The following is a 27865-nucleotide window of genomic DNA, read 5'->3' on the forward strand; positions in this document are numbered from 1 at the left end:
TTATGATTAACTGCTAGAAATTGCTTTTTTCCCCTCAGCTTTTTCTGTTATTAATTTAAAATAAGTAACATTTAATTGTCTTCAAATTTATTAACATTTCTCTTTACAATACCCTATCTACTCAATTTCTTGTGTCAAAAATATATTAATACCAGAATTTCCATTTTTATGACATCACTGTTTCTGCTAACATTTTCTGACTCTTCACTCATTTTGTTCGTTATTTCTTTTAATTCTTTAAATGTTTATAATAGTTCTCTCAAGTCATTCTTAATTTTAGCATTTATATTTTCTGTGTCTGTTTACATTGATTACTAGTTTATTCTTGGTTATAACATATTCCCATTTATTTGCATTTGTAGCAACTTATTGTTTGCTACATATGTTGATAACATGGCATAAGTAATATTGATCATGTTATCTTCATTAAAGAGTGCTGTGTTTTGGCCTGGCGCCCCATTAATTTACTAAATCAGCTTGATTCTTTGGGGACATGTTTTACAGTTTTTTTTTTGTTTGTTTGTTTTTGTTTTTTTTAGAATAGGTCATGAATATCTCTTACCTTAGGACCAGAGCTGTCCTACTGGTCTTCTACCATGCTATCTTAATTTTTGAGGTGCTCACTGAGGTCTCTGTCTTATCTGTTTGAAACTTCTGCTTTGTACCATATAATAACAAGTATTTCCATTTAGCTTGCAATTACTCAGTAGTCCTTCTTTTCCAGCCCTTAAGGAGATTTCCTTAGTTCATATGCAACTTAGTGTTTAACCAAATACATTAGAGTACCACTGTAGGTTTGTGGCTATTCTGCAGAGCACTTTACTCTCCAGGGTCATTTCCAACACATTCTATGTGTTTCAGCATCCAAAACTCTGGTCTTTGTCTTACCAGTTTAATGAAAGTAGGTGATTGGCTTGGACTCTGTCTCCCAGTGCTGTACAATGGACAGTACCAACAGAGAGAAAACTAGGATGCCTTAGGGTCTTACCTGATGTTTCTTTTATTCTGTAATCACAGTCTTATGCTGCATTTTGTTGACTAGCTGAAGCTATTATTTCATATAAAATTTCCAGCTTCACAGTAGTTTACAGTGGGAAAGTGAGTCCAGAAGCAGAAAACCTCTGAAATAATACTTGATTACAGCTTCTGTAATCTTTCAAACAAATAAGAAAAGTTTAGCTTCTAGAGTCAAAATAATTTTCTTAGAGCCTATAGCAGAAATGTGAAGTTATTTAAGTATAAGTGAAGATTGATTTGTCCACTTCTGGATGATAAGCATATTAGGACAGTCATCCTGATAACACAAGTTATGAACAAAAATTCAACTGGGAGAAAACAATCAGGAGAGTCATCCAAGGGTGACATAAATTACCACAGGTAGGGAAAAGCCTATCTATGCTTTCTGTGCTGTGCTAATGGACAACGGTGTCTGAGACCTCACTGTATTCTCACATGGGAAACCAGCTCTCTGGAAAATGTGCTCCTATTCCTCACATTTGTTCCATCTCGATATCATCCTTGACAGACACCTGAAGAAAAATTCCTGTTGATTTTTTCTTACACCTGTTGTTCCAAGATCTAGTGATGACCCAAGGCCTTTGTTGTGTGCTTATCTAATAACTTTTTTTCTTATTTTTGCATGTTTAGGTCTTGTTTTCTGTTAAATCTATTTATGTAATAATGAGGTTTGCTCCTACTGTTTTATTCATTTTTTTCCTCTGACTATTCCAAAACACATTTTTAGGAAGGCCAAGTTGTTTTTATAATAGCTTAATATGCTTCCTGGATTGGCCTTTTAATTCCCCTAGCACATAATGAAGCCAAAAGCTTTCATTCATTTTACCCACTTGTTTTTGTATATATTCATCTTGCCATTGTCTTCTTAATGGTACTGTAGTGAAATACATGACGTCAATGAGCTCTGGGCATACCACACACAACCAATAAAAAAATAAATTTTGTCAGTATTTTTTCTACTGGATAATTTTACCCAGATATCATTTCCCCACCGGACCAGTATTTCTCCCAGGTCTAAAATAAATTTATTGACTTTTTTCTTCTTCTCTCATCTGCTTTTTATTTTCTTCTTAGCTGGGACTATATTCAAAGTCATATTTCCAAACTTGGGGGACAAAGTTTCAGGCATGCTCAATGGCTGCATGCTACCCATAATAATGTTGTCACTGTGAGGTTCACCCGGCAACTTTCCAAGTTTATTATTTTATGGAATTTTTGGATCTTTCATTTCAAAACTATGTTTTGTTGCTTCCTACTTTAGCTTTTGTGTGTAGGGTAATATTCATAACTGCTCTCATTGTGAAAGCTAACTATGTTTTGTTGCTTCCTACTTTAGCTGTTGTGTGTAGGGTAATATTCATAACTGCTCTCATTGTGAAAGCTTCAATTGCTGCTTTAAAAAAAAATCCTTCCTATCTCCCCAATCCCTCCCCAACAGACATTTTTATTACTGTGTGTATATATGTGAATGCATGACCAATGTGATTTTGGAACCTGTATACTCAGAAAAATGAGATATTATATCCCATCTGATTCAAATGTATGATATGTCAAGGTCATTGTACTGTCATGTGTAACTAATTAAAACAAACATACAAAAACATCCCTCAATAGCTTCTTGGAACCTAATTCTTTCTGAGAAGGTGATGGAAACTCCCAGTATTTTCTTTGTTTGTTACTTCATTTCCCAGATTCCTTTCCTGCTTATAACATCTCCCTGTTTTCTAACATCTTCTTTAAGAATAACTAGATAGGGGTGATTACCATTTCCTTCTAGTCTTTAAAATCTCATTTTCTTTTTCATCTATGAATAATGTGTCTTCTAACATCTTTATTAGTTCTCTTAAAGAAACATACTGCTTCTTCCAGCTAATTAGCTTGTTTTCATTTACTCTCTTTCATTTATTCATTTATTTTTCTTGGCTTCAGTTCTAAAAGAACACTGAAAAATGGTTTTAAATATTCCAGTTCTACCTTTTTGTGATACTTAGAAACAAAATGCATTTAAATAGTCTTGGAGCCTTTGGATTTCCCATAATTTGTTTGATTTGTTTCTTTACTTTTACCAAATAAAATCTTGTCTTTAAAATTAGGGACCACTTTAGTTTTTTAATTATGAACAAAATATTTTCACACTTTTGGGGATGTGCCACTTTGGCTACTGAAATCAAGCTTCAAATTTTTGTAACAGGGAAAATCCATTACAAGGTATAATTGTGCAATAATAGTTAATTCTTGAATTTGGCAAAAATATTCTAATGCCACCTACCAAATCTTGGCACTAAAGATTTACAGCTAGAACCTCAGCAAAGTTCCACAACAGGAGCATGTCAGCTGCTATAACAGTTTTAGGACAAGATATCTGATTGAAAAACAAAGAAAAAGGAGAAATTATTTTTCCAAGTTCCTGCCCAATAAGTCCTCCCTTCCAGTCCTTCCACCCTGGGGGAGAGAGAAAAGGAAGATTGTTTTTTGATTACTCTGTTTACAACTTTAAGTCTTAATAAGAAAAAAAATCAGGAATATTATAAGAAAGCAACACACAAGCACAATTCTTCACCTATGTTTACCCATTGTTAATATTTTGCCATATTTTTTCCTCTGTCTCACCAATGGCCATACTATTCTGAATGTACCCAATCACATTTCCTCTTCTCTCTCTCTCTTCATGAAAACATGTATTCACATCTGTATGTTAACATGTAATATACACATGATTTCATTGAGGAATCACTTGAGAAAAAAGTGTAAAGATAGTGAGTTTTACTAATAAAAGTATAGCATAGATAATGTGTCTCCTAACAACAAGGATATTTTCTTACATAGCTATAGTTAAGTGATCAAAGTCAGGAAAGATAGCATTTGATACTATTAAATAATATATATTCCATACTTAAATTTTCTAAATTATCCTAATAATATCCTGTATAGAATTCTTTTTTATTCATTACAAAATCCAATCCATGATCAAGCACCAAGTTAGTTGTCATTTCTCTTTAATCCCTTAATCTGGTAAAGATGCTCAGGCTCCTTTTCTCTTCTATATCATTTTCCCCCCAAGGAGTCAAATTTAGGCAGAGCCTTGCATGTGCTAAGCAAGTATTCTACCACTGAGCTCTGATCCTTGTCTTATAACATTCACATTTTTTAAGAGACCCAATATCCTTTAAAATGTTCCTCAATTTTGATATGTCTGATATTTCCTTATGATTTAAGAAAAATGTTATTCTACTTTGCCTACAAAACCGAATTAAGTACTAAGGAGTTCAAAGTCATTTCAAATTGGTCAGTACAGCAAAGTCTGTTGCTGGCATTTGCTAGTATTGCATTTGTATACTTCTCTGGGCAAAAACAATACTTAATAGATAATGTACCAGATGTTATACTGATCCATGAAAGTTAAAATCTTACATATCCTGATTCTTAAAGCCACTTATTAAGGCCACATGAGTTAAAAGTAATTTGCATAATTATAAAATAGATTATCTGCCTAGAAAAATTTCAACTGCCATCTTTCACTATGACAAAACAACAAGCACAACAAAACTTATGGATTATACTAACTCACATACCACAAAAGCCTAACACCTCTTGCCCTCACCAAGTCAGGCGCTCCAATCTTCCTGTGTTACCTGTTTCCAAATTTATTTATCAAAGATAACATCCCAGTGTATACACAAGGCCTGTCACTAGTGAAGTCTCAATACATGGTTGCTGTTTAAGATAGAATTGCACTGGATTATGTTGATGTTCTAGCATTTGAGCCTAAAACAAGATGTCCTTTTGCATAGTAAGAACATAATCATCTCTAAGCATGGGAGAAATTCACTTCTATTTTGCTACTATATTATCTACCCACATGGACAAAAACAAATTGTATATTTCAGCAAAGCCTAACCACAAATTCAGTTAACCAAAAAATTGGGCATCAGAAAAGAACACTCCTCAAGTGATGGGCTGAGTCTCAAGGCCACTCATCAGACCCTGGATTTTGACATCCATGAAAAAGAATAACAGGCACAGAGTACAGATGTGTTGTTGTTGCTCTTGACAGAAAAGCCCCTGCAGTATTGGAAAAACAGAAATGGAAATGCTGAACAAATCAACCCAGAGAACAGGTGCTGACACATGGCTTCATATCAGATGGAACACTTCCTTCTCTTGCGTGACAAGGAAATTGAGGACAGAACACCCGGCAACATTACACAAAAACAAAAATCTCAAAAAAAGGAACACAGAGAGGCATAAAAGTGATAGATGAAGGTCCATAAGAGGGGGCCTGATCAAACAATTCAAAAGCTGTGGTGATTGAAGACTTTGGGGTGTGCTTTACTCCTGGCCTCTGTGGTTGGCCTCTGGTGACTTCACCTCAGCTGGCTCTTGCATTGAATCAAGGTTGTAATGCAGAGCTCTTTTTTGGTGGACTAAAAAGGATCTTTCTGTTTAAATGTGGATTTGAAAAGCCCTGAATTTCTTACCAGGAAAAAAAAGTGAAAACTAGGACTAGGAAACTTATTTTAGCACACCATAATGTAGCATTTTCTAACTCACTGAATTTTCCAGAAGGTTCTTAGCCAACAGTGCTCAAAGTTTGATCTAGAAGGCTCTGAATATTCCTGAAACCCTATAAGGAGGTCCAGATAGTCAAAACAATTTAATAATAACTGAAGCTGTTATTCCTCTTTTTCACTCTTCTAAGCATACCATGGAAGTTTCAAAAGGCTATCTGGAAGATGATGGCTAATGGGATGTATACTTACATATTCTAGAAGTTTCTAAAGGGGTAGGTTTAAGGTCCAAACATTTTCTTTTTAGGCTCAGTTTGTTCTCAGTGCTTTTATTTTGTTACCATTGTTTCTCAAAACATCTTTAAAATTCTTATCATCAAATAAGTCATTATTTTAAAATTCCAGGATTAACCATGCATTTTTATAAAAAGGCAAAAAGTGCATTTTTGAATTTCAGAATAAACAATTATTAGCCAATTAGGAGGTTAAAGACATTATGGAAAATAAAATTTCTAGGCCAGCAATGGCAACCAGCTGTCCTGATTGGTCATCGCCATCACACTGTTATAACTAAAAAAAAATTTTTTTAAATGCCAGTTTCAATCAAGATTGTATCTAAAGAAGTTGTAAAAGTTTTAATGAAATTTGACTCTAGATTACTTTTAATTTTTTTTAAACTATAAATTGGGAACTATACAAAGAAAACAATTTCACATTCTAAAGTAAAATGACTGTCTTAAGGAAAAGCACTTATGTGATTTTATTCAACTGCTTTCTTCATGGAACAATAGACAGACCAATTGTGGTTATTCAGACTTTCATATCTGGAAGCTATTTTCACACACAACAAATGAACAAAATGAATCTGTCACTTTATGAAAAAAATAATGAACAATTCTTGTTGTCAATGATAAAATTTGAGCTTTCAGGAAAGACTGGAATTTTGACAGAATTTTATCCAACAGTGTGAACTTGTCCACTTCACAATACTTGAAAACTTTTTGCTGAGTCCAATAACAAATATGATTTATTGATGATTTCTATTTCATTAAATGTGTCTATATGTAGATAACCCACAGAAATCATTGACTGCTGAATATCAACCAATATTTCTAAATGATTGATGTTTAATCTTACAGAATCATATATAAGTAAAAAGTTCAGACTATAAATCAAATAATGCAATTTAATATGACAATAATTCACATAGTGTCAGATTACCCATTGCAAATAATTTAGACGTAACTACCACTTGCATTTTGCTGTAGTATTAAAGATCAGTTATAATAATCTGAAAATGCTATTAAAATATTCCTCTTTTTAACTAAACTATAGGTAGAGTTTGGGGGGGGTTTCCCCAGCTAAATTTGCATAGTGTAATTCCTTGGATGCTGAAGTGGATATGCCTAGTTAACTTTGATTAAGTCAGACTTCAAAGAAGCTTAAAAAAATATTAAAACAATGTCATTCTTCTCACTATATTTATTTTGTTATGGAAACTATACTATTTATGTTGACAGTGGTTTATTTATTATTTTTAAATTAATATTTACCTTTTATCTATTAGAGATAATATGGATAGATATGAACAAGATAAATAAAAGCTTTGGGGGGGGTTAATACTTTTTTATATTGTAACAGGATAATGAAATAAGAAGATGAATAGGATAATGAAATAAGAAGAAACTACTGACATAAACTCTTTTTGTAAAACTGTATTTATGTGTATTTGTCTCTCTGTATTCTATTCTGTACCATTGGTCTACATTTGTGTTTTGGTGCCAATACCATGCTGGTTTTCTTACTATAGTTCTGTAGTATAATTTAAGGTCAGGTATTGTGATGCCTCCTGTTTCTCTTTTCTTGCTAAGGATTACTTTGGCTAGTCCAGGTCTCTTATTTTTCCAAATGAATTTCACAACTGATTTTTACCTCTAAAAACTGGAACAAGATAAGGATGCCTTCTTTCACCACTTTTATAAGAAGAATGTAATTTGATTCTAATAGGAATTTCATTAAATCTGTGTAGTGCTTTTGGTAGTATGGCTATCATGATAATGTTAATTCTGCCTATCCAAGAACATGAGAGATCTTTGCTTCACTGAAGGTCTTCAATTTCATTCTTTAAGATTCTATTCTTTTCAATGTAATTCACCTCTTTTGTTAGATTTATTCTCAAATATTTTATTATTCTTTTTTTTTTGAGGTTATTGTGAATGGGGTAGTTCTCCTAAATCCTCTTTCAGTTCATTCATCACTGATGAATAGGAATGCAATTGATTTATAGGTGTTAATTTTATATCCTTCTACATTCCTGAATTCACTTATTAATTCTAGAAGTTTTTGAAGAATCATGTTATCAACAAATAGGGAAAGTCTGAGCTTTTCTTTTTCTATTTTTATCCCTTTAATTCCTTTTTTCTGTCTAATTGCTCTGACTAGAGTTTCAAGGATGATGTTGAACAAAAGTGGTGAAAGAGGGCATACTTATCTTGTTTCAGTTTTTAGAGGGAATGCTTAACTTTTCTCCATTTAGAATGATGTTGACCTTGGGCTTAGCAGATATAGCTTTAGCAATGTTGAGACATATTTCTACTATTTCTAGTTCTTCTAGTGTTTTGAACATGAAGGGGTGCTGTATTTTGTCAAATGTTTTTCTGTATCTATTGAGATAATCAGGTGATTCTTTTCTTTAAGTCTATGGATGTGATGAATTAGGTTTATTGATTTTCATGTGTTGAACCAAACTTGCATCCCTTGGATGAAACCCACTTGATCATGGTGCAATATCTTTTTAATGTTTTTGTATGCAATTTGCCAGAACTTTATTGAGAATTTTTGCATACATATTCATCAGGGATATTGGTCTTAAGTTTTCTTTCTTTGATGTGTCTTTGTCTGGTTTTGGTATCAGAGTACTAGCTTCATTAAATGAGTTTGGAAGGGTTCTATCTTAATCTATTTCATGGAATAATTTGAGGAGTATTGGTGTTAATTCTTCTTTGAAGGTCTTGTAGAACTCAATTGAGAATCTGTTTGGTCATGGGCTTTTCTTAATTGGTAGGCTCTTGATGGCATCTTCTATTTCTTTGCTTGAAATTGATCTTCCTGGGAAAGCTGGGAATGGATCCACCATTTGACCCAGCTATAGCCCTTCTCGGACTATTCCCTGAGGACCTTAAAAGAGCGCACTATAGGGATACGGCCACATCAATGATTATAGCGGCACAATTCACAATAGCTAGACTGTGGAACCAACCTAGATGCCCTTCAATATATGAATGGATAAAAAAAATGTGGCATCTATATACAATGGAGTATTATGCAGCAATAAGAAACGACAAAATCATAGAATTTGCAGGGAAATAGATGGCATTAGAGCAGATTATGCTAAGTGAAGCTAGCCAAGCCCTAAAAAAACAAATGCCAAATGTCTCCTTTGATATAAAGAGAGCAACTAAGAACAAAACAGGAAGGAAGAGCATGAGGAAAAGACTAACTGTAAACAAAGACGAATGGGGGGAGAGAAAGGGAGAGAGAACTGAAAGGATTTGCAAATGGTAGGAGACCTTCAATGATACACAAAAGTATAAGAGGTTATGATGGACAAGGGGGAGGGGGGAAAAAGGGAGAGAATTGAACAACAGCTGAGGAGGCAGAGAGGGAAGGTGGGAGGGGAGGTGAGGGGAGATAGTAGGGGTTAGGAAAGGTAGCAAATTAAGACAGTCACTAATATGCCATTATGTAAAAATGTGAGTATGTAACAGATGTGATTCTGCTATCTGTATTTGGGGTAGAAATGGGAGTTCAAAACCCAATAGAGTCAAATGTATGAAAGATGATTTATCAAGAGCTCTGTAATATTTGGAACAGTCAATAAAAAAAAGAAATTGATCTTTTTAAATTGTGTATGTATGTCTTGATTCAGTTTGGGTAGGTCATATGTCTCTAGAAATTTGTTAATTTCTTCAATATTTTCTATTTTATTGGAGTATAAATTTTCAAAATAGTTTCTTATTATCATCTGTATTTCAGTAGTGTTCATAATTATAATTTCCTTTTTCCTCAAGAATTTTAGTAATTTGAGTAGTCTTTCTCTTTCTCATCATTACTGTAGCTTAGGGTTTATCAATTTTATTTATTTTTTCAAAGAACCAACTTTTTGTTTCATTGATTTTTTTGAATTATTTCTTCTGTTTCAATTTCATTGATTTCAGCTCTGATTTTAATTATTTCCTTTATTTTACTGCTAGACAAATGTGCCAAAAACATACATTAGAGAAAAGATAGGCTCTTCAACAAATGGTGCTGGGAAAATTGGAAACCCATATATGGCAAAATAAAACTGAACCTCTATCTTTCATCCTGCACATAACTCAGTTCCTTAGTGCCAAGTGGATCAAGGACTTAGGTATTAGACCAGAGACCCTGTGCCTAATGAAAGAAAAACTAGCCCCAGTCTACATCACGTCAGCTTAGGAATCAATTTCATTGACAAGACTCCTGAAGTAAGTAAAATCAAGTAAAATCAAGAATCAACAAATGGGGTGGATTCAAACTAAAAAGCTTCTTCACAGCAAAGGAAACAATCAAAAATGTGAAGAGAGAGCAAACAGAATGTGAGAAAATCTTTTCCACCCACACATCAAATAGAAAATTAATCTCCAGAATACATAAGAATGCAAAAAACTTAACACCAAAACAACAAATAATCCAATTAATAAATGGACAAAGGAAATGAACAGGCATTTGACAGAAGAAGAAATACCATCAGTGAACAAATATATAAAAAATTATTCAACAATACAACAATATAGCAATTAGAGAAATGCTAATTAAAACTACACTGAGATTTCATCTCATTCTAGTCAAAATGGCAATTATTGAGAATATGAGTAATAACAAATGTTGTCAAGGATGTGGGGGAAAACTATACTCATACATTGCTGGTGAGACTGCAAATCGGTACAACCATTCTGGAAAGTAGTATGGAGATTTCTCAGAAAACTTGGAATGGAATACCATTTGACCCAGCTATCCACCCCTCAGTTTATATCCAAAGGACTTAAAATAAGCATACTATAGTGACATAGCCATATCAATGTTTATAGAAACTCAGTTCACAATACCTAAATTATGGAACCAGCCTAGTGCCCTTCAATAGATGAATGGATAAAATAATGAGGTATATACACACAATGGAATACTATTTAGCAGTAAAAAGAAATGAAATTAAGGCATTTGCCAGTAAATGGATAGAACTGGAGACCATCATACTTTTTTTTTGTTTTTTTTTTTGGTGGGAGGGATACCAGGAATTGTACTCAGGGGCATTCAACCACTGAGCCACATCCCCAGATCTATTTTGTATTTAATTTAGAGACAGGATCTCACTGAGTTTCTTAGTATCTCACTTTTTGCTGAGGCTGGCTTTGAACTCAGGATCCTCTTGCCACAGCCTCCTGGGCTGCTGGGATTATAGGTGTGCACCACCATGCCCAGCTGGAGAGCATCATGCTAAGTGGAATAAGCCAATTCCCAAAAAATAAAGTCCAAATAGTCTCTCTGATGATAACTCACAATAAAGATGCTAAGTCACAATAAGGATAGGGGCAGAGAGGAATAGAAGTACCTTAAATTGAATAAAGGGGAATGAATGGAAGGGAGAGGGAATAGAAATAAGAAAGATAGTAGAATGAATTGGACATTAATTTCCTAGGATCATATATGATTACATGACTGCTGTGATTTTACATCATGTACAACCAGAAGAATGAGAATTTATATTCCATATATGTATAATATGTCAAAATACATTCTACTGTCATGTAAAACTAATAACAAATAAAAAAGATCATAAAAACTTTTTTATTCTGGTAATAACAGGATTATTAAGGAAGATTTATGCATTGAAATTTGTTCCAGGTGTCAGAAAGTCAGAAAAAAAGTCTGAACATATGTTTAAAATGCACATTATTAAATGGAATAAAGAAAACATTTGGAAGGCATCTGACCTTATTCCTGCGTCACTGACATGAATTATGGATTAATATATAATATTTATTAAATGCCAACAATGTATCAAGTTCTTCTTCAACATTATTTCTAATATTTGCAAACTCTGTAAAATACCCAATTTAAAAGATGAGGAAGTTGAGATATAAAAACATAAAATAACATGTACATGAATACATTGATACATATTGACAAAGCCATAAATAGAACACAGAATTGTTCAACTCTAAAATGTAGATTGCTTCCATTATATAGAATACTGTGTAACAGATAGAAATTTGATAACCCAGTAGAAAAAAATGCTCTGTGAAGTTTTCATGCATCACATGTGGTTGAAACAATTAGCATTTAGATATTACCTAAATGAGAGATTATAATTCAGATTTATATTTATTTAGTTAATTTGGTACATTATATTAATATTGAAATTTAAGACTAGCTTTAACACTACAATTACTTTCCTAGGATGCACCCACCATTATTATAATATGTCATTATCTTTTTTTTGTTAGTTAGTTTGTTTGTTTTTGCTTTTTCTTTTTCTGGTGGTACTGGAAATTGAATCCAAAACCACTCTCCCACTGAGCCACTTACCTTATGAGTTTTTATTTTGAGACAGGGTATTGTTAAGTTGCCCAGGCTTCCCAAGAACCCGAGGTTCTCCTGCCTTAGCCTCCTCAGTAGCTAGGTCTACAGGTATGGTCTACCATTCCTGGATATTGATAGCTCTATAAACATTAATGGATTTGAACTACAAAAATCAGATCCTCTGCTGGTTTAATTTTGGGGATTATGCCACCTTGCATAGTTTTCTGAAAGTGTTTATCTAAGAGTAGAATTATTTTTCTAAATATTCAATATAATTCTTCAGTGAATTAATCCAGGCCTGAAGTTTTATTTGCAGAAAGGTGTTTAATTACAAATGAATTTTCTTTATCAGATACAGGGATTTTCAAATGTTCTGTTTTATCATATGTTAGATTTTGGTAATTTGAATCTTACAGCAATCAGTTGCATTTAAATAATGGAAATTTACAGGTATAAAATTGTTTATAATTTTTTTATTAACCTAGAAATATCTTCAGGATCTGCAGTGACATTCCTTTTTCATTTTTAATACTGTTAATTTATGTTTTGCTCAACATAGCTGAAGATTTATTAATTTTATGCATTTCAACAAATAAAATTTTGTCTTTGGTCATTTTCTCTACAGTTTATTTTCTATTAATATTGATTTTTTTGCTATTGCTTTTATTATTTCCTCTCTTTTCTCTACTTTGGAATTAATTTCCTCTTTCTAGCTTCTGGTAAAATCTATAACTTATTTTACGACTTTCTTCTTTTTCAGTGTAAACATTTAAATATATAAATTTCTTTTGAATTGCTAAATTTGGCATTCTCCTACAATTTTTGATTTGCACTATTATTATCATTCAGATCCAAATACTTTTCAATATATTTATTTCCCTTGTGATTTTTCTTTGACATGTGGTTTACATAAAGAGGTATTGTTACTATGTATTAGAGAGTTTCCTAATATCTTGGTTTTTTGGCAACTGACTTTTATTGTTCACTATTATTTTTCCAATAAAATACTGTGTATGATTTCAACATTTTCAAGTTATTACAATGTATTTTATGGCCTAACATATGGTCTATTTTGGCTGTCATTCCACAAACATTTGAAAATAGTTTGTATCCTATGGTCATTTGGGATGGGTTACTATAAGTGTCAATAATTAATGGTATCAAGGTAATTAATGGTGTTGCTCAAATCATCTAAAGCCTAATTGATTTTTTTTTGTTGAAAGGAAAAAAATCATAAAATAAGATATAGTCATATTGAAACCTCCAATTATGAAATTTTTCTATTTTCACTCTAATTTTGCTAGTTTTTCTTTGCATATTCTAAAACGTTCTTAGTTAAGTATATACAGATTTAGGATTATTAAATTGTATTGATTGATTATTTTGTCATACTGAAATGTTCTGTCTTTATCTCTTCCAATGTTCCTTATCTTTAAGTTTATTATGTCTGATATTAATCATCATCATCAATACCACTTACAGAAAACAAACAGTGCCATTCTTTAATATATTGCCTTCGCATCCTTGTCACAAATTAGCATATTTGAATGTTTCTATTTATGTCTTCTTGATTTTCTTTCACTGATCAATGTATGTGTTTGTTCACCAATATCATACTCTCTTGATTGCTGTAGATCAAAACTGGTATAAGTGCTTTTTTCAAATTATTTTCCTTTTAAAAAATTGGGTATTTTATTTCCTTGACTTCTTATAAATCCTAGAGTTGTCTTCTTTACATCTATAAAAACATTTTTAGGAGTTTAATTTGCGCTGTATTAAATTTATAGATCTGTTTGGGAAAACTTAACACCTTAACTATATAGACTATCTAAATCCATTAATAAAGAAGGTGTTTTTCTTCTTTTATCTAGGTTTATTTTATTTCCTTCTTTAGTGTACTCTGGCGTTTTGAACATAAAGGGATGCTGTACTTTGTCGAATGCTTTTTCTGCATCTATTGAGATGATCATATGGTTCTTATTTTTAAGTCTATTGATGTGGTGAATAACATTTATTGATTTCCGTATATTAAACCAGCCTTGCATCCCAGGGATGAATCCTACTTGATCATGATGTATAATTTTTTTGATATGTATTTGAATCCGATTCGCCAGAATTTTATTGAGGATTTTTGCATCAAGGTTCATTAGAGATATTGGTCTGTAGTTTTCCTTCTTTGATGTGTCTTTGTCTGGTTTCGGAATCAGGGTGATGTTGGCCTCGTAGAATGAATTTGGAAGTTCTCCCTCTTTTTCTATTTCCTGAAATAGCTTGAAAAGTATTGGTGTTAGTTCCTCTTTAAAGGTTTTGTAAAACTCTGCTGTATACCCATCCGGTCCTGGGCTTTTCTTAGTTGGTAGTCTTTTGATGGTTTCTTCTATTTCCTCTATTGTTATTGGTCTGTTTAGGTTGTCTATATCCTCCTGGCTCAATCTGGGCAGATCATAGGACTCAAGGAATTTATCTATGCCTTCACTATCTTCTATTTTATTGGAGTATAAGGATTCAAAGTAATTTCTGATTATCTTCTGTATTTCTGAAGTGTCTGTTGTGATATTGTCTTTTTCATCCCGTATGCTAGTAATTTGGGTTCTCTCTCTTCTTCTCTTTGTTAGCATGGCTAAGGGTCTGTCAATTTTATTTATTTTTTCAAAGAACCAGCTTTTAGTTTTGTCAATTTTTTCAATTGTTTCTTTTGTTTCAATTTCAGTAATTTCAGCTCTGATTTTAATTATTTCTTGCCTTCTACTTCTTTTGCTGTTGTTTTGCTCTTCTTTTTCTAGGATTTTGAGATGAAGTATGAGATCATTTATTTGTTGGTTTTTTCTTTTTTTGAGGAATGAACTCCAAGCAATGAATTTTCCTCTTAGAACTGCTTTCAATGTGTCCCATAGATTCCGATATGTTGTGTCTGTGTTTTCATTTAACTCTAGGAATTTTTTAATTTCCTCCTTGATGTCTTCTAAAACCCATTGATCACTCAGCAACCTATTGTTCATTCTCCAGGTGATGCTTGCTTTTTCCTTTCTTCTTTTATCATTGATTTTCAGTTTCATTCCATTATGATCAGATAAGATGCATGGTATTATCTCTACCCCTTTGTATTGTCTAAGAGTTGCCCTGTGACATAGTATATGGTCTATTTTTGAGAAGGTTCCATGTGCTGCTGAGAAAAAAGTGTAGCTACTTGATGTTGGGTGGTATAGTCTATATATGTCAATTAAGTCTAGGTTGTTAATTGTGTTATTGAGTTCTATAGTTTCCTTATTTAACTTTTGTTTGGAAGATCTGTCCAGTGGTGAGAGAGGTGTGTTGAAGTCTCCCATGATTATTGTATGTTGGTCTATTAGACTCTTGAACTTGAGAAGAGTTTGCTTGATGAATACAGCTGCACCATTATTTGGGGCATATATATTTATGATTGTTATGTCTTGTTGGTGTATGGTTCCCTTGAGCAGTATGAAGTGTCCTTCTATATCCCTTTTGATTAGCTTTGGCTTGAAATCTATTTTATTAGATATGAGTATGGACACTCCTGCTTGTTTCCGCGGTCCATATGTTTTTTGGTAGCACTTGTGCATATCTGTTACATCTATTAGAAATATAAATAGCTATTTTTTCATTTTTATTGAGCTATAGTAGATGGCATTGTTTTCTTAATTTGAGTCTCCAATTTTCCATTATTTTTAAAATATTTATTTTTTGGTTTTAAGTGGACACAATATCTTTATTTTACATTTTATGTGGTGCTGAGGATTGAACTCAGTGCCTCAAGCAAGCACTCTACCACTGAGCCATAACCCCAGCCCTCAATTTTCCATTATTGATACACAGAAATATTGTTATTCTACAGAAAAAATGGACATGATTGCTTTGTTTCCAAAATGAGGAAGAAATTATTCAGGTTTTAACTACTAGATATGATATTATGTGTACTATTGTATGTAAAACACCACCCAAAGACTTATATGTTAAGTTGAATTTTTGGTCTCTGGCCCCTGATGCTATTGGGAGGTGAAGGAGACTTTAGAAAAAGGAACCTAGAAGGTACATGTTTTAAAGGGGCTTATGGGACTCTTGGTCTCTATGTCTTTCTCTTTCATACCTGGATATAAAAAATGGTGAACAGTTTCTGCCGTACATTCCTGTCATGATATACTGTGCTGCCATAGGCCCCAAAATAATGGGGTCCCCTGGACTCCAATTTGTAGATTAGAAAACTCCCCAAACTGAGAGCTAAAAAAATACTTTTCTTTTATTAAGTCAATTTAACTCAAGTATTTGTTATGACATGGAAGTTTAACACATACACTTTATCAGGTACAAATGTTCCTTAATTTTAGTTTACTGACAGTGGTAATTATGAATGGATGGTGAATTTTGTCAAAAAATATTTTTTACATCAGTTGATAAGCTCCTGTAATTTTTCTTTTTCAGTCTGTAAAGACAGTGTATTATATTGATTGATGTTTCAACAAATCATGCATTCTCAGGAAAAATCCCACTTGGCTGTGATAAATTATTATTTTTATGTATTGCTGCATTGGATTTATAATATTTATTGTAGATTTGTGCTTCTATTCATGAGGAATATTTATGTTGTCTCCCTTTCTTTGTGATGTTTTGTTTTGTCTTGTTTTTTGTCTTTTTTGTTTTTTTTTTAAATCTGGTTTTAGAATTTGAATAATACTGGATTCAATTTAGCTAAGAAGCTTTACCTCTACTTCTAGTTTCTTAAATAGATTATATAGAATTCATGTTATCTTTTGCTGTAAGTTTGGATTATTCAGTATTTATTTCTTCTCAGACAATGTTGTTAAGTTATAGCTTTGAGATATTTATTTTATGTTGTTGTTGAATTTATGTGCATGGAGATTTTCATGATATTCTTTTATCATTTCAACATCTACATGGTCTTTATAATGTCCTTTCTTTCATTCCTGATAGGTATAATTTGTATCTTTTCTATCTCTCTCTTTCCCTTTATTGGTTTTATTGATCATTTACAAAGAATTAGTTGTACTAGTCATAGTTCTCCAAATAAATAAAAATAATAGGAGGTATATATTTTAAGACATTTTTATTGGAGTTGGCTTATAAAATTATGGAGGCTTGTCAAAGTTCAGATATGACTGGGGAAGCCCATTGGCTGGGACCAGTGAAAGAGTTACAGTTAGGTTCAAAGACAATCCCATAAATCAGTGTCAAATTAATGTTTCAAAGCATCATGGAAACACTGTGCATGACACAACAAGATCAATCTTTATAGGTTAAAGAGGTCTGAACTCTTTCCAGATGCATTAAAAAAAATTGGAATACACTAAGAAATTATTGTTGGTAGTTAGAAAGTTGTGAAACTACACTGGGAGACTAAAACTAATGATTTCTAAGTATTCTCCATAAACCAGTCTTGTATTTAAAGGTGTATCTGGATTAACATCATGTATCTTGGATCATGAGGTTCAGTCATGGCAAGGATGAAAATCCTGGTTAACATCCATTAAACTGATACAAAAGTAAATATTTCTCTGGTACCACATGCCTGCCTTGTCTCTTTGTCTGCCCTTCGGCCACCCTCTATCTTGTTTGCTTCCAGGGATCCAGGACACTTCTTTATCTCAGGCTGCTTATAAATTTCGGGTCACCAGTTGAAAAGTTCAGGCACAATTGTGAAGAATTCAATGTGATTCTATTTTCAGAAAAAAATTATTTTAAAAAAGATTTGTAATTAGCATGCAAAAATTAATTACCCATGGTAGAATTCCATGACTCATGCTGTGTAGTAATTTGGGATAAAGACAGATCTTTGTTCTCTTTTATTTCTAACAGGTGAGCACTTAGTGTGCCCAGGAATTCAGAAATGACCCACTAATCTAAGTAGTCAATATGCCTGTTTAGAAAAGTTCAAAACCATGTAAAATGTTTACATACTTAGAAGAGAATACAAATCAATATTCAGATATGTAATATTTTCTTGAGGAACATTTGACTCTAACTATGATCTAAATATATATCTAGGCCAGGGTTGTAGCTCTGTGGTAGAGCACTTGCCTAGCATAAGTGAGGCACTGGGTTTGATCCTGGGCACCACATAAAAATAAAAACAAATAAAATAAAGGTATTGTGCCCATCTACAACTAAAAAAAAATTTTAAATATATATATCTAGTAACAGAGACAGAAAAAATAGAATGAGATGAAATAAGATGAGCATAATAATATCAGTGGTAATTTGTACCTTAATATTATACTTTGTATCTCAGTATTGTGAACCTCAATGTTGTGTGTAAATTGAGAACTATTTTATGAGAATGTAGTTCTCCAAGTTTGGCTGATAAAGAAAATATTCAAGCATACGTGAATGCTCTGAATTCAAGTAAATATAAAACTTGCTGTTTGAAATGAATTGCTTTTGTCTTTCTTTCTTTAGCTAGATAATGAATCTTTATTCTCTAGAGCGCATTTTAATAACTTTATAGCATGTAAAGAAAAAACATTCATCTTTAAAGAAATCCAGTTTATGTTATATGGCTCTATATTAAATTCTACCCTGAAAAACCCTACTGAATACCTATGATGTGACAATCATTGTATTAGATGCATAACATCTGAACTTCATTTAATGATTGCAAGCATTCTGTGATACAGCTGTTATCTTTTTAAAGCAAATATGGAAATACATGTTCAAAGAAGTTATTTGCCTAAGGAATTGTAACTAGTAAGAGGAACAACAGTGACTACAGCCTTAATCCTTTGACTTTCAATCATATACCTCTTCCTAGTTACCTTTATTTAATTTTTATAATATAGATTAAGATAAAAGGGAATAGACTGTGCTTCTTGGAAATTTGTATTTTGTAGCACTATAGAAATAGAGTGTATAAACATTGTCCTCAGATTTTACATATACATATATGTGTAACTGTACATATGGAAAAATAGAATGAGAGGAAATAAGATAAAATGAATGAATAATGGTAATGTGTAATTAGATGAAAAGTAGGATTAATTTAGAGAGATAGAATGAATAAAGGTGAGCTCTCCTAGAAGAGAAATTTAGAAATTAAAAAAGTATGAAATATGTGTAAAACTTACACTGAGTATATTACTGATAGCAATATATTTTTATTAAAATTATCCATATAGTTAACATCATTATTTATAATCAGTTTTTATTTTTTAACTGAGGATTGAACTCAGGGCCATTCAACCACTGAGCCACATCCCTAGTCCTATTTTGTATTTTATTTAGAGATAGGGTCTCACTGAGTTGCTTAGCACCTCACCATTGCTGAGGTTGGTTTTGAACTCACAATCCTTCTGTCTCAGTCTCCTGAGCCGCTGGGATTATAAGTGTGTGCTACCTCATCTGCCTTTATAATCAGTTTTAATTAACTCTATACTTACAGTTTTCAGTGACATTAAGAATAGTTTTAAAAATATAATTCTTAACGCTACATAGTTGTCTAGTAGGCTCTATGAATAATTCGAAGACTTTTTGTAAATTGCTTCCTGGAAAACTTTTGTCTCTCTCCACTCACATCAACATGGTATCTATCTTAACACACTTTCCAAAAATGAGCATTAATTAAAAATTCCATAATTATGAGAAAAATATGATTTTTTTTATTATATATTTGTTAGGTGTCTTCAGTTACTGCTAAATTTGAAAGATGTCTATGTGATTAGCATATCTGTAGGGAAGAAGATTTTTTTAAAAATTGCAGAGCAGGACTAATTGGTTATTTTTAACAACAAAAATAATAATAACTTTCAGTAGGTAGTGGTCTTAGTTAAAGATAGATAGATAGATAGATAGATAGACAAAGAGAGAGAGACAGATAGGCAGATAGTCTATGTGTTTAATTCATCTACCCTGCATAGCAGATTGGATACAGATGTTCAGAAACTAACTTGCTAAGGGTCACACAGTAGTTAAATGACATAGTTTATGGACCCAGGAGATCAGCTCTGAAGTCTTCTCATTTTAGTTAGTCTTTTATATTCACTATTTAAAGATTTTCATTCCTGAGTTCATTCATATTTGTACCTGAGTTATTTCATAATTATACTTGACTGTATCAAAATTTTATTCTCAAGATGAAATGTTACTCTCATAAGGACAGGACACATGTTTGATTAGAAAATGATGCCCATGCCTGGGATGAGGCCTTTTATGTGATTTATATTGATTCTGACAGCATAAAAATAAGACCATCAAGATGAAATATAGCATGTATAGGTCAGAAGCCAGTTCATTTTCCCATCCCAGTCATCTTATAATGGAGCTATTTTATTTGAGAGACATATTTAATTTTGAGTATCCTACCTTTAGAACAAGCAGAACTTTGCTAGTTTAGAAAACAGTCTTAAAGATAATTAAAGGCAATAAAAACTTAGTGTGAAAGAAGCAGGGACGATTTATCTAGAGAAAAACATTAAGGACCCTTAATAGTTGTCTAGAAATATACATTAAAATAACATCAACCTATTATTCTGTGAAATTTGTTATAAATGTACCTCTCAGGTTACCTTTAAATTTTATGGTATTCAAAAGATCCATTCCATAACCTAAGTTCAAATATTCCCCTCATTATATTAACTTTATCTCTTTATAATTTATATTTTCTTCTTCAAGGCAAAAAGAATTCATTGAGGATCCTGGTGCAGTGGCACACTCCTGCAATTCCAGAAATTTAGGAGGCTCAGGCAGGAGGATTGTAAATTCAAGGCCAGCAGCCTAGTGAAACTTGTCTCACAATAAAAAAATAGAAAGTGTTGGGGGTGTAATTCAGTGGTATAGTGTTCCTGGGTTTAATCCTCAGTACTATAAAAGAAAAAATAGAGAGAGAGAGAGAGAGAGAGAGAGAGAGAGAGAGAGAGAGAGAGAGAGAGAGAGAGAGAGAGAAAGAGAGAGAAGAAAAAATAATTCATTGTGGCTCATAGTGAAAACTGATAACATAACCCAACCAATTTCTAATATTTTGGCAATTTTTCTAATAATATTTGTTTTGACTATTATTTTAGAGTGTTACCACACTTTGGTCAGAGAATAATAACCTTTCAAGGTTTTCTTCTGAAAATTGATTCAGGTTATATTTGTTATCCATTTTAAAACATTCTATGAGTACTTGATAATGTATTTACTGCTTAATATATAATCTAAAATTAATTTTAGGTTTAATACCAACTTATCATTCAGATTAGTCAAATAATGATCTTTTTTATATCAGTTTCAGTTATTCCATGAAAATTGCACTTATGAGAAACTGTTGGTGGCTGCTAGTTAAACAGCTTTTTCAAACTTGAAACATAAAAAAATAATTTAAAAAAAATAATTTTTGAATTGTTATTATATAAAGACTATTTTCTGTTAAAGGAAGAGATACTTTTGAGGTTCTATAAAAATCTAAGATGAACATTTTCACAGTATTAATTCTTCCAGTTCATGAACTTGAGATAGCTATCTCACTATTTATTTGTATCCTCTGATAATACTTTCATCAGTGTTTTGGGGTTTTCACTCTAGAGAGATTTTAACTCTTTGGTTAAAATTATTCCTAAGTATTTTTTGTGGCTATTGTAAATGGGACTGTTTTCTTGATTTCTTTTTTTCAGATAGCTCACTATCAATATATAAAATGCTACTGATTTTTGAGTACTTATTTTGTTTCCTACAACTATCTCTCACCACTTACTAATATCACCAATATCTCAGCAGTTATGTCAAATATAAGATGAAAACTATGAAACTATCAAAAGAAAACACAGGGGAAACATTTCAGGATATTGGCCTAGGCAATGAATTTTTTTTTTTTTTTTTGGCTGTGACCCCAAATGCCTAGGCAACAAAAACAAAATTGATAAATAGGACTACATAGAACTAAGAAGCTTCCGTACAGCAAAGGAAACAATCAGCAGAGCAAAGAGATAACTTACATAATGAAAGAAAATGTTTGAAAACTATGCATCAGAATATATAAGTAACTCACACAATTCAAAAACAAAAGAACAAATCAACCAATTAAAAATAGGCTAAATATCAGAATCGACATTTCTTAAAAGAAGACATATAAATACCCCCAAAGATATGTGAAATAACATTCAATTCTGTTAATTAGGGAAATTCAAATAAAAACCACTGAGATACCAAATTCTACCTCCCGCCCAATTTTGTTGTCTCATCACTTTTTAATGCCTGCAGATATTTTTTTGAACCTGCTTTGCCTAACTTTTGGGGATAATATAAGGGTTTTGTTTCAGTTTGGTTCTTTCAAGAAGCAGATATCTAAATAGAATTAGCCATGCCAATTTATTTGGTGCAATGCCTGTAAAGATAAATGTAAGATGGAGAAAAACTATGCAGGGATTCTTCAGGCTATGATACAGGTCTGTTTCCTGGAAAAGGGGAGAGAGAAGGGAAAATGATTGTTTAGTTAAAACTTCAGACTGCAGTGAGCCTCTGTGTAAGTCAGCCCAGACAAAGGGGAGCTGCCAAACAGACTACCTATTAAAAGATCCCTGTGTCAGCAGACACTGTAGAGTTGCCACCTACCAATCTCCATCAGTGGCTTTGAGCAACTTAGAGTGAGCATGGCCTTTGGGGAAACACTGCAGTGGATCCAAAGATATGGCAGCTGCTAGAGGTTTACCAGCTACTCTCATATTCTCTGTACCCTTGAAGGGGTATCTTGTAACACATGACACCGCAGACTTTATACCATTAATGTACTATATAAATATTACCAGTGACCAATCCCCCAACCCCTCACTTCTTATTGTTTTATATATATATATATATATATATATATACACACACACACACACACACACACACACACACACACACGTGTATCCATAAACTATAATAATATGTGTGTGGGTGTGTATGTGTGTATATGACTTCTTCAAAATAGTATTGGAATTAAGCAGGTTATAATATTTTTAAACTGGTGAACTAAATAGTTAAAACTAAATGTTGGAACACAGTAGAAATAGAGTGTGGGGTTGTGTTTTATTTGTATAGTTTATTAACCTCCCCAAACTTGTGATGATGATTGTTTCTACTCATGTCTTATGTTTTCAGAGTCAGTCTATTACCTGTAGACTTCATTCACTGATTGCAGGGGATCAAAGAAACCACAAATTTACTACCTTCTCTTTGCTTTTATTGACAGATGTTTGAAATTACACAGTCAGATTACTGATATTTTCTCTGGCAATGCGTGTTTTCTCTTTCCTCGCCCTCTGATCCTTGCATCTGGGGTTCTCTCTGATGTATCCTTCAAGGATCAGCTCCACGATCATCATCTCCAGGAAGCACCCCACCTAACCTTCCTATTTTTCTGCAACATCTCTGATTTATGTTCATGTATCACTTATCCCACTAACCTATAATGCTTCTTCAAGCTTCTTAAACAGAGATCCTGTGTTTTGTTTATTATTATATTCTTTGTAAGTAGCTCTTTGTATGAACATAACACTTGCTCTCTATATATTTATTAAATAAAATTTTGAATGTCACAAAAATATGCACAATCAGAGACATGTTTAGCACTTCCATCTAGTCACATTTTGCCTATGATTGAAAGACAGAAGAAGTTTTTGAATAAGTTTGGAAGTGGTCATGGTCTATAGACTAGTGATGGGGCACTGTATATTGAATAAGGCTTCAAAAAATACAATTAGATCATGGGAATTACTCAAAATTAGACATATGAGACTAAATTACTTCCTTAAAAGTAACAATTTTTCACAAAGATCTCTGAGATTTCAACACATTTTATTTTTGATATTTGTTACCTAAGCCTAAAATGGATTGGTTTGGTAAACCAATTTTATTTAGCCATTAGTAAAAGCAAATGATGCTCAGATAATTTTTTTTTAAAAGTATGTTTTGTTGGTTTCTTCCAGATGTGCCTCATGAATGGCATATTAGCTAAATCCAGGAGCAAACAAATCATTATCAAATGTGAAGAGACATTCAATCCTGTACCTTGTTTGCCAGTTTTGCTTTTGGACCTGGCTTGTTTATTTTCAGAAACAGAGCCTTTGGGGCTTTACTGATTTGCATGGTTGTCTTAGTTTTCCATCTCTGCATCACTCACTGACCTTTTGAGAATATTCCCAACTCCTCTTGTTTCTGTTGTCCCTGTCTCCAGGACTGTTCAGTTTGAATGAGAACTAAGCTCCAGTAACACTGTGTCTGTGGCTTATGCAAAAGTGCACTTAGCCATTAATACAAACCTTGGGCATTAAAAATTAATGGTGGGAATTACGACATGCTACAAATTTAATAAATAAGCTTATTTGAATGATATTATGAAAATACCTTTATAAAAACTTGCATAAGATCATAATAGCAAAAGTCATAATGGTTTTCTCTGACCTTTGTGAACATCACCCATCTGCTTAAAATCTCCAGTGGCACTGCACTGTAAATTGAATAAATTTCACATGTTGTCCAGGTCTATGAGAATTTAAGTAATCAGGATGCAGCCTATAGCTATAACATCTACTTTTAATATTCTTGTCTGGCTATCTGGCCCGAGTAGATTTTTCTTTTAATAGTCAGACATCCTGTTACAGTTTAGATATGATGTAATCCCCCAAAAGCTCATGTGTGGGATAATGCAAGAAGGTTTAGAGATGAAATGATTGATGATGAGTGCCTTAACCAAATCAGTGAATTAATCCCCTGACAGGGATTAACTGGTTGGTAACTGAAGGTAGGTAGGATGTGGCTAGAGGAGATGGGCATTGTGGATGTGGCTTTGGAGTATATATTTTGTATCTGACAAGCAGAATCTTTCTTTCTGCTTTCTGGCATCTGTTCCTAGCTACTTTTCTCCACTATACTTTTCTGCCATGATGTTCTGCCTCACCTCACATCCCTGAGGAATGTAGCCAGCCTTCTATGGGCTGAGACGTCTGAAATCGTAAGCTCCAAAATAAACTTTTTCTCCTCTCTGATCTTGTCATGTCTTTTTGGTCCTAGCAGCAAAAAAGATAACTAAAACACATTCCTAGGCCATTTCTTCTAGGAATTATGTATATGATCTTTATGCACCAGTCTCCTTTTCATTTGGATCTCAGCTCCAATGCCATCTGCTTTAATAAGCCTATTTGGACAATTTTAGAAAAAGAAGGCTGCTTCCACCTTGTCCACTTTGCATTTATCTCTGTTTGTTCCCTATGCACACTCAAGTTACCTTTGTCTATTGACTCTGTGAGGTCACAGGCTTCATCTGTTTGGTCACTGAAGAGGCAACTTGGCTGCAAATATCAAGAGACTTTTATGGGATCCTCTCACTTTTGCATCTAGGTTTTTGAAAGTCCCAAGATGAGCTTCCATTGGCTACTTCAACCAAGCCCCCACTCCTGAACCAGTTATTGAAGCTGGAGTGGAAGAACACAAAGGAGCCAACTTTGGATCACATGCCTTCTGCCTCTAAAGGGCAGGACAAACCCGGAGAGTAAAGACCAAGAATGTGAACAAGAGTGATTTTCCAAAGAAAATGAGGTCAATTTTTCTGATGTAAATAAACAAAAGTGAAATGTAAGTTGGGATGTGAAAGCAGCAGGTACTCCTTGAAAGAATTGGAAATGGATATGGCCAGTTTAAAAGGGCTGCACAACATTGGCATAGATGTAAACTCACATAGATGTAATTGTTTTCCTGTGAAATGATGTTTGCAAAAATGCTGTTGTGATGAACACAAGGGTAGACTCACCAAGAAGAGGACTGAAAGAAAAGTTGAGGCTTGGAGTACTGAAATATTTGCCAGGGGGTTGGTGAGAAAAGTGAAGAATCTGGGAAAAGTTAACTAAAGCTGTCCAGAAGGAGAATGATGGATCTGGTGAAATGCAGTTATCTGGCATCAGAATGGCAAATTCTACTGTCATCTTAGAGAATTCGTCATCCTTCAGGAAACCTGGATGAAATATGCTTTTAGACTGTGCAAACCTTTTAATTCTGGTTTCTGAAAAATATCTCACATTGAGCGTTTATTCAGAACTCTGTTCTTTGATCATTCGTTTCTCACAACATATGAATTAGGTTCAAAGTCATTCTTACGGATGATTTTTGCAGATAAACCCATGGAGGAACAAAGCTCGTGTCCATTATCTCTTTCCTATTTTATTCCTACTATGCTCTCAGTGTTCACAAAGTATATGACAAACCACTTAACTTCCTATGCACAGTGACGCTAGGGAGTAGGTTCGCAGACATCACTGTTCTAGTTACCAAAAGCTACCTTGCTGCTTTCACATCCCAACTTCCATTTCACTTTTGTTTATTTATATCAAACTAATAATTGAAAATGTAATCAATATGTCAATGTCTTATGAATATCCAAGACTCCCATCAACTCTGGTCATGCAAAAATAAAGAAATAAAAGTCATTTAAAGTAGAAGACTCTAAAAAAATTGAAGATTCTGAAAAGCACTGCAAATATAAAATTGTGGACTGTAGAGGAAAGAAAATCGTATCCTTTCTTCACTCATCACAAGATTCATAGCTGATTGTCATAAGGGTGCTATATTATTAACATACATAACACGTTGTGTCATATATATATATATATATATATATATATATATATATGCAGAAAGGCTAATAAAGGGTTAAGACAGCCAAAGGGTTCAGAACTGAGCACAAAGGCAGAAAGCATAAGGAGGTAGAGAGTCACTGTAGGTGGTCAGATAAGATCAGGAACCAGGGAAGAACTTGTTCAAGGTGCAGAGCTGTCAAAGTATAGAAACTTATTCTAGGCCAACGTCCAGATGGATGACAGTTTCACAGTGTCAGCTTGAGATATTAGCTTGGAGTGGGTCTTTCATGGTTGTCACAGACAGAAGAAACTGCGCTCTCTAAAGCCTGCGGACAGAGATTTAGAGATTCATTGCCATGGTGATTTTTTCCTGGACAAGGCTCCCAGAGGAGTGATGAGGTGGTAGGGTCAAGATACCACTGGTTCAGTCTTGGCGGGGGAGGGGCTCCTCCTTTTATGGATCTCCAGTAAGCGGATTGCATCATTTGGTAGTATGGTATGTTTGATAAACTTGTGCGCATGGTTTTTCCAATATGAGTTTGATACACCCGTACATCCATATGCTTCTGATTAATTTGATAAGTTTACAGGTGGTCATTGTTATTAGCATGATTAATTTATTTATCAGTTTATGCCTATGATTGTGCCAGGCAGATGGTGGTTGTTTATTTGTGTAAACAAGGTGTGGAGTCACTCCACCTCAGCACTTAAATCCAAAATGGGGTAGCTTATGGCAAACTACTGCTTTACAAACTGAAGTCACAAAGGTTTAAGCACAACCTGAACACTGCTGTTCCATACATCAGCGCCTGCTCTCCAAACTGATAACCCTTATAACAACAACAACAAGATGAAAAAGATAAAGGCCTACTTAGTTATTTAATATATGTTTTACATGACACGATGTTGAGGACCACAGACAAGTCAAGATGGCGCCTGGCACTTTGCCAAGAGGAGTGGTTTGAGAAGTAACACCATCGAGCCATTAAGATGATGGAGATTCCTTAATGACTGTCTGCTGTGTCTAGATTATGTCAATTAAGTTAGGCTGTGTGTAATCATTAAGATGATGAGGATTCCTTATTGGTTGACTGCTGTATCTAGTTTATGTTAATTAAGTTAAGCTGTGTGTAATTAGTTGGGTATACTACTTCTCTGTCCCATAATAAAGCGGCTCCCGCT

The sequence above is a fragment of the Urocitellus parryii genome, chromosome 11 (assembly GCF_045843805.1).
Source record: "Urocitellus parryii isolate mUroPar1 chromosome 11, mUroPar1.hap1, whole genome shotgun sequence".
In the NCBI taxonomy this organism is placed as follows: Eukaryota; Metazoa; Chordata; class Mammalia; order Rodentia; family Sciuridae; genus Urocitellus; species Urocitellus parryii.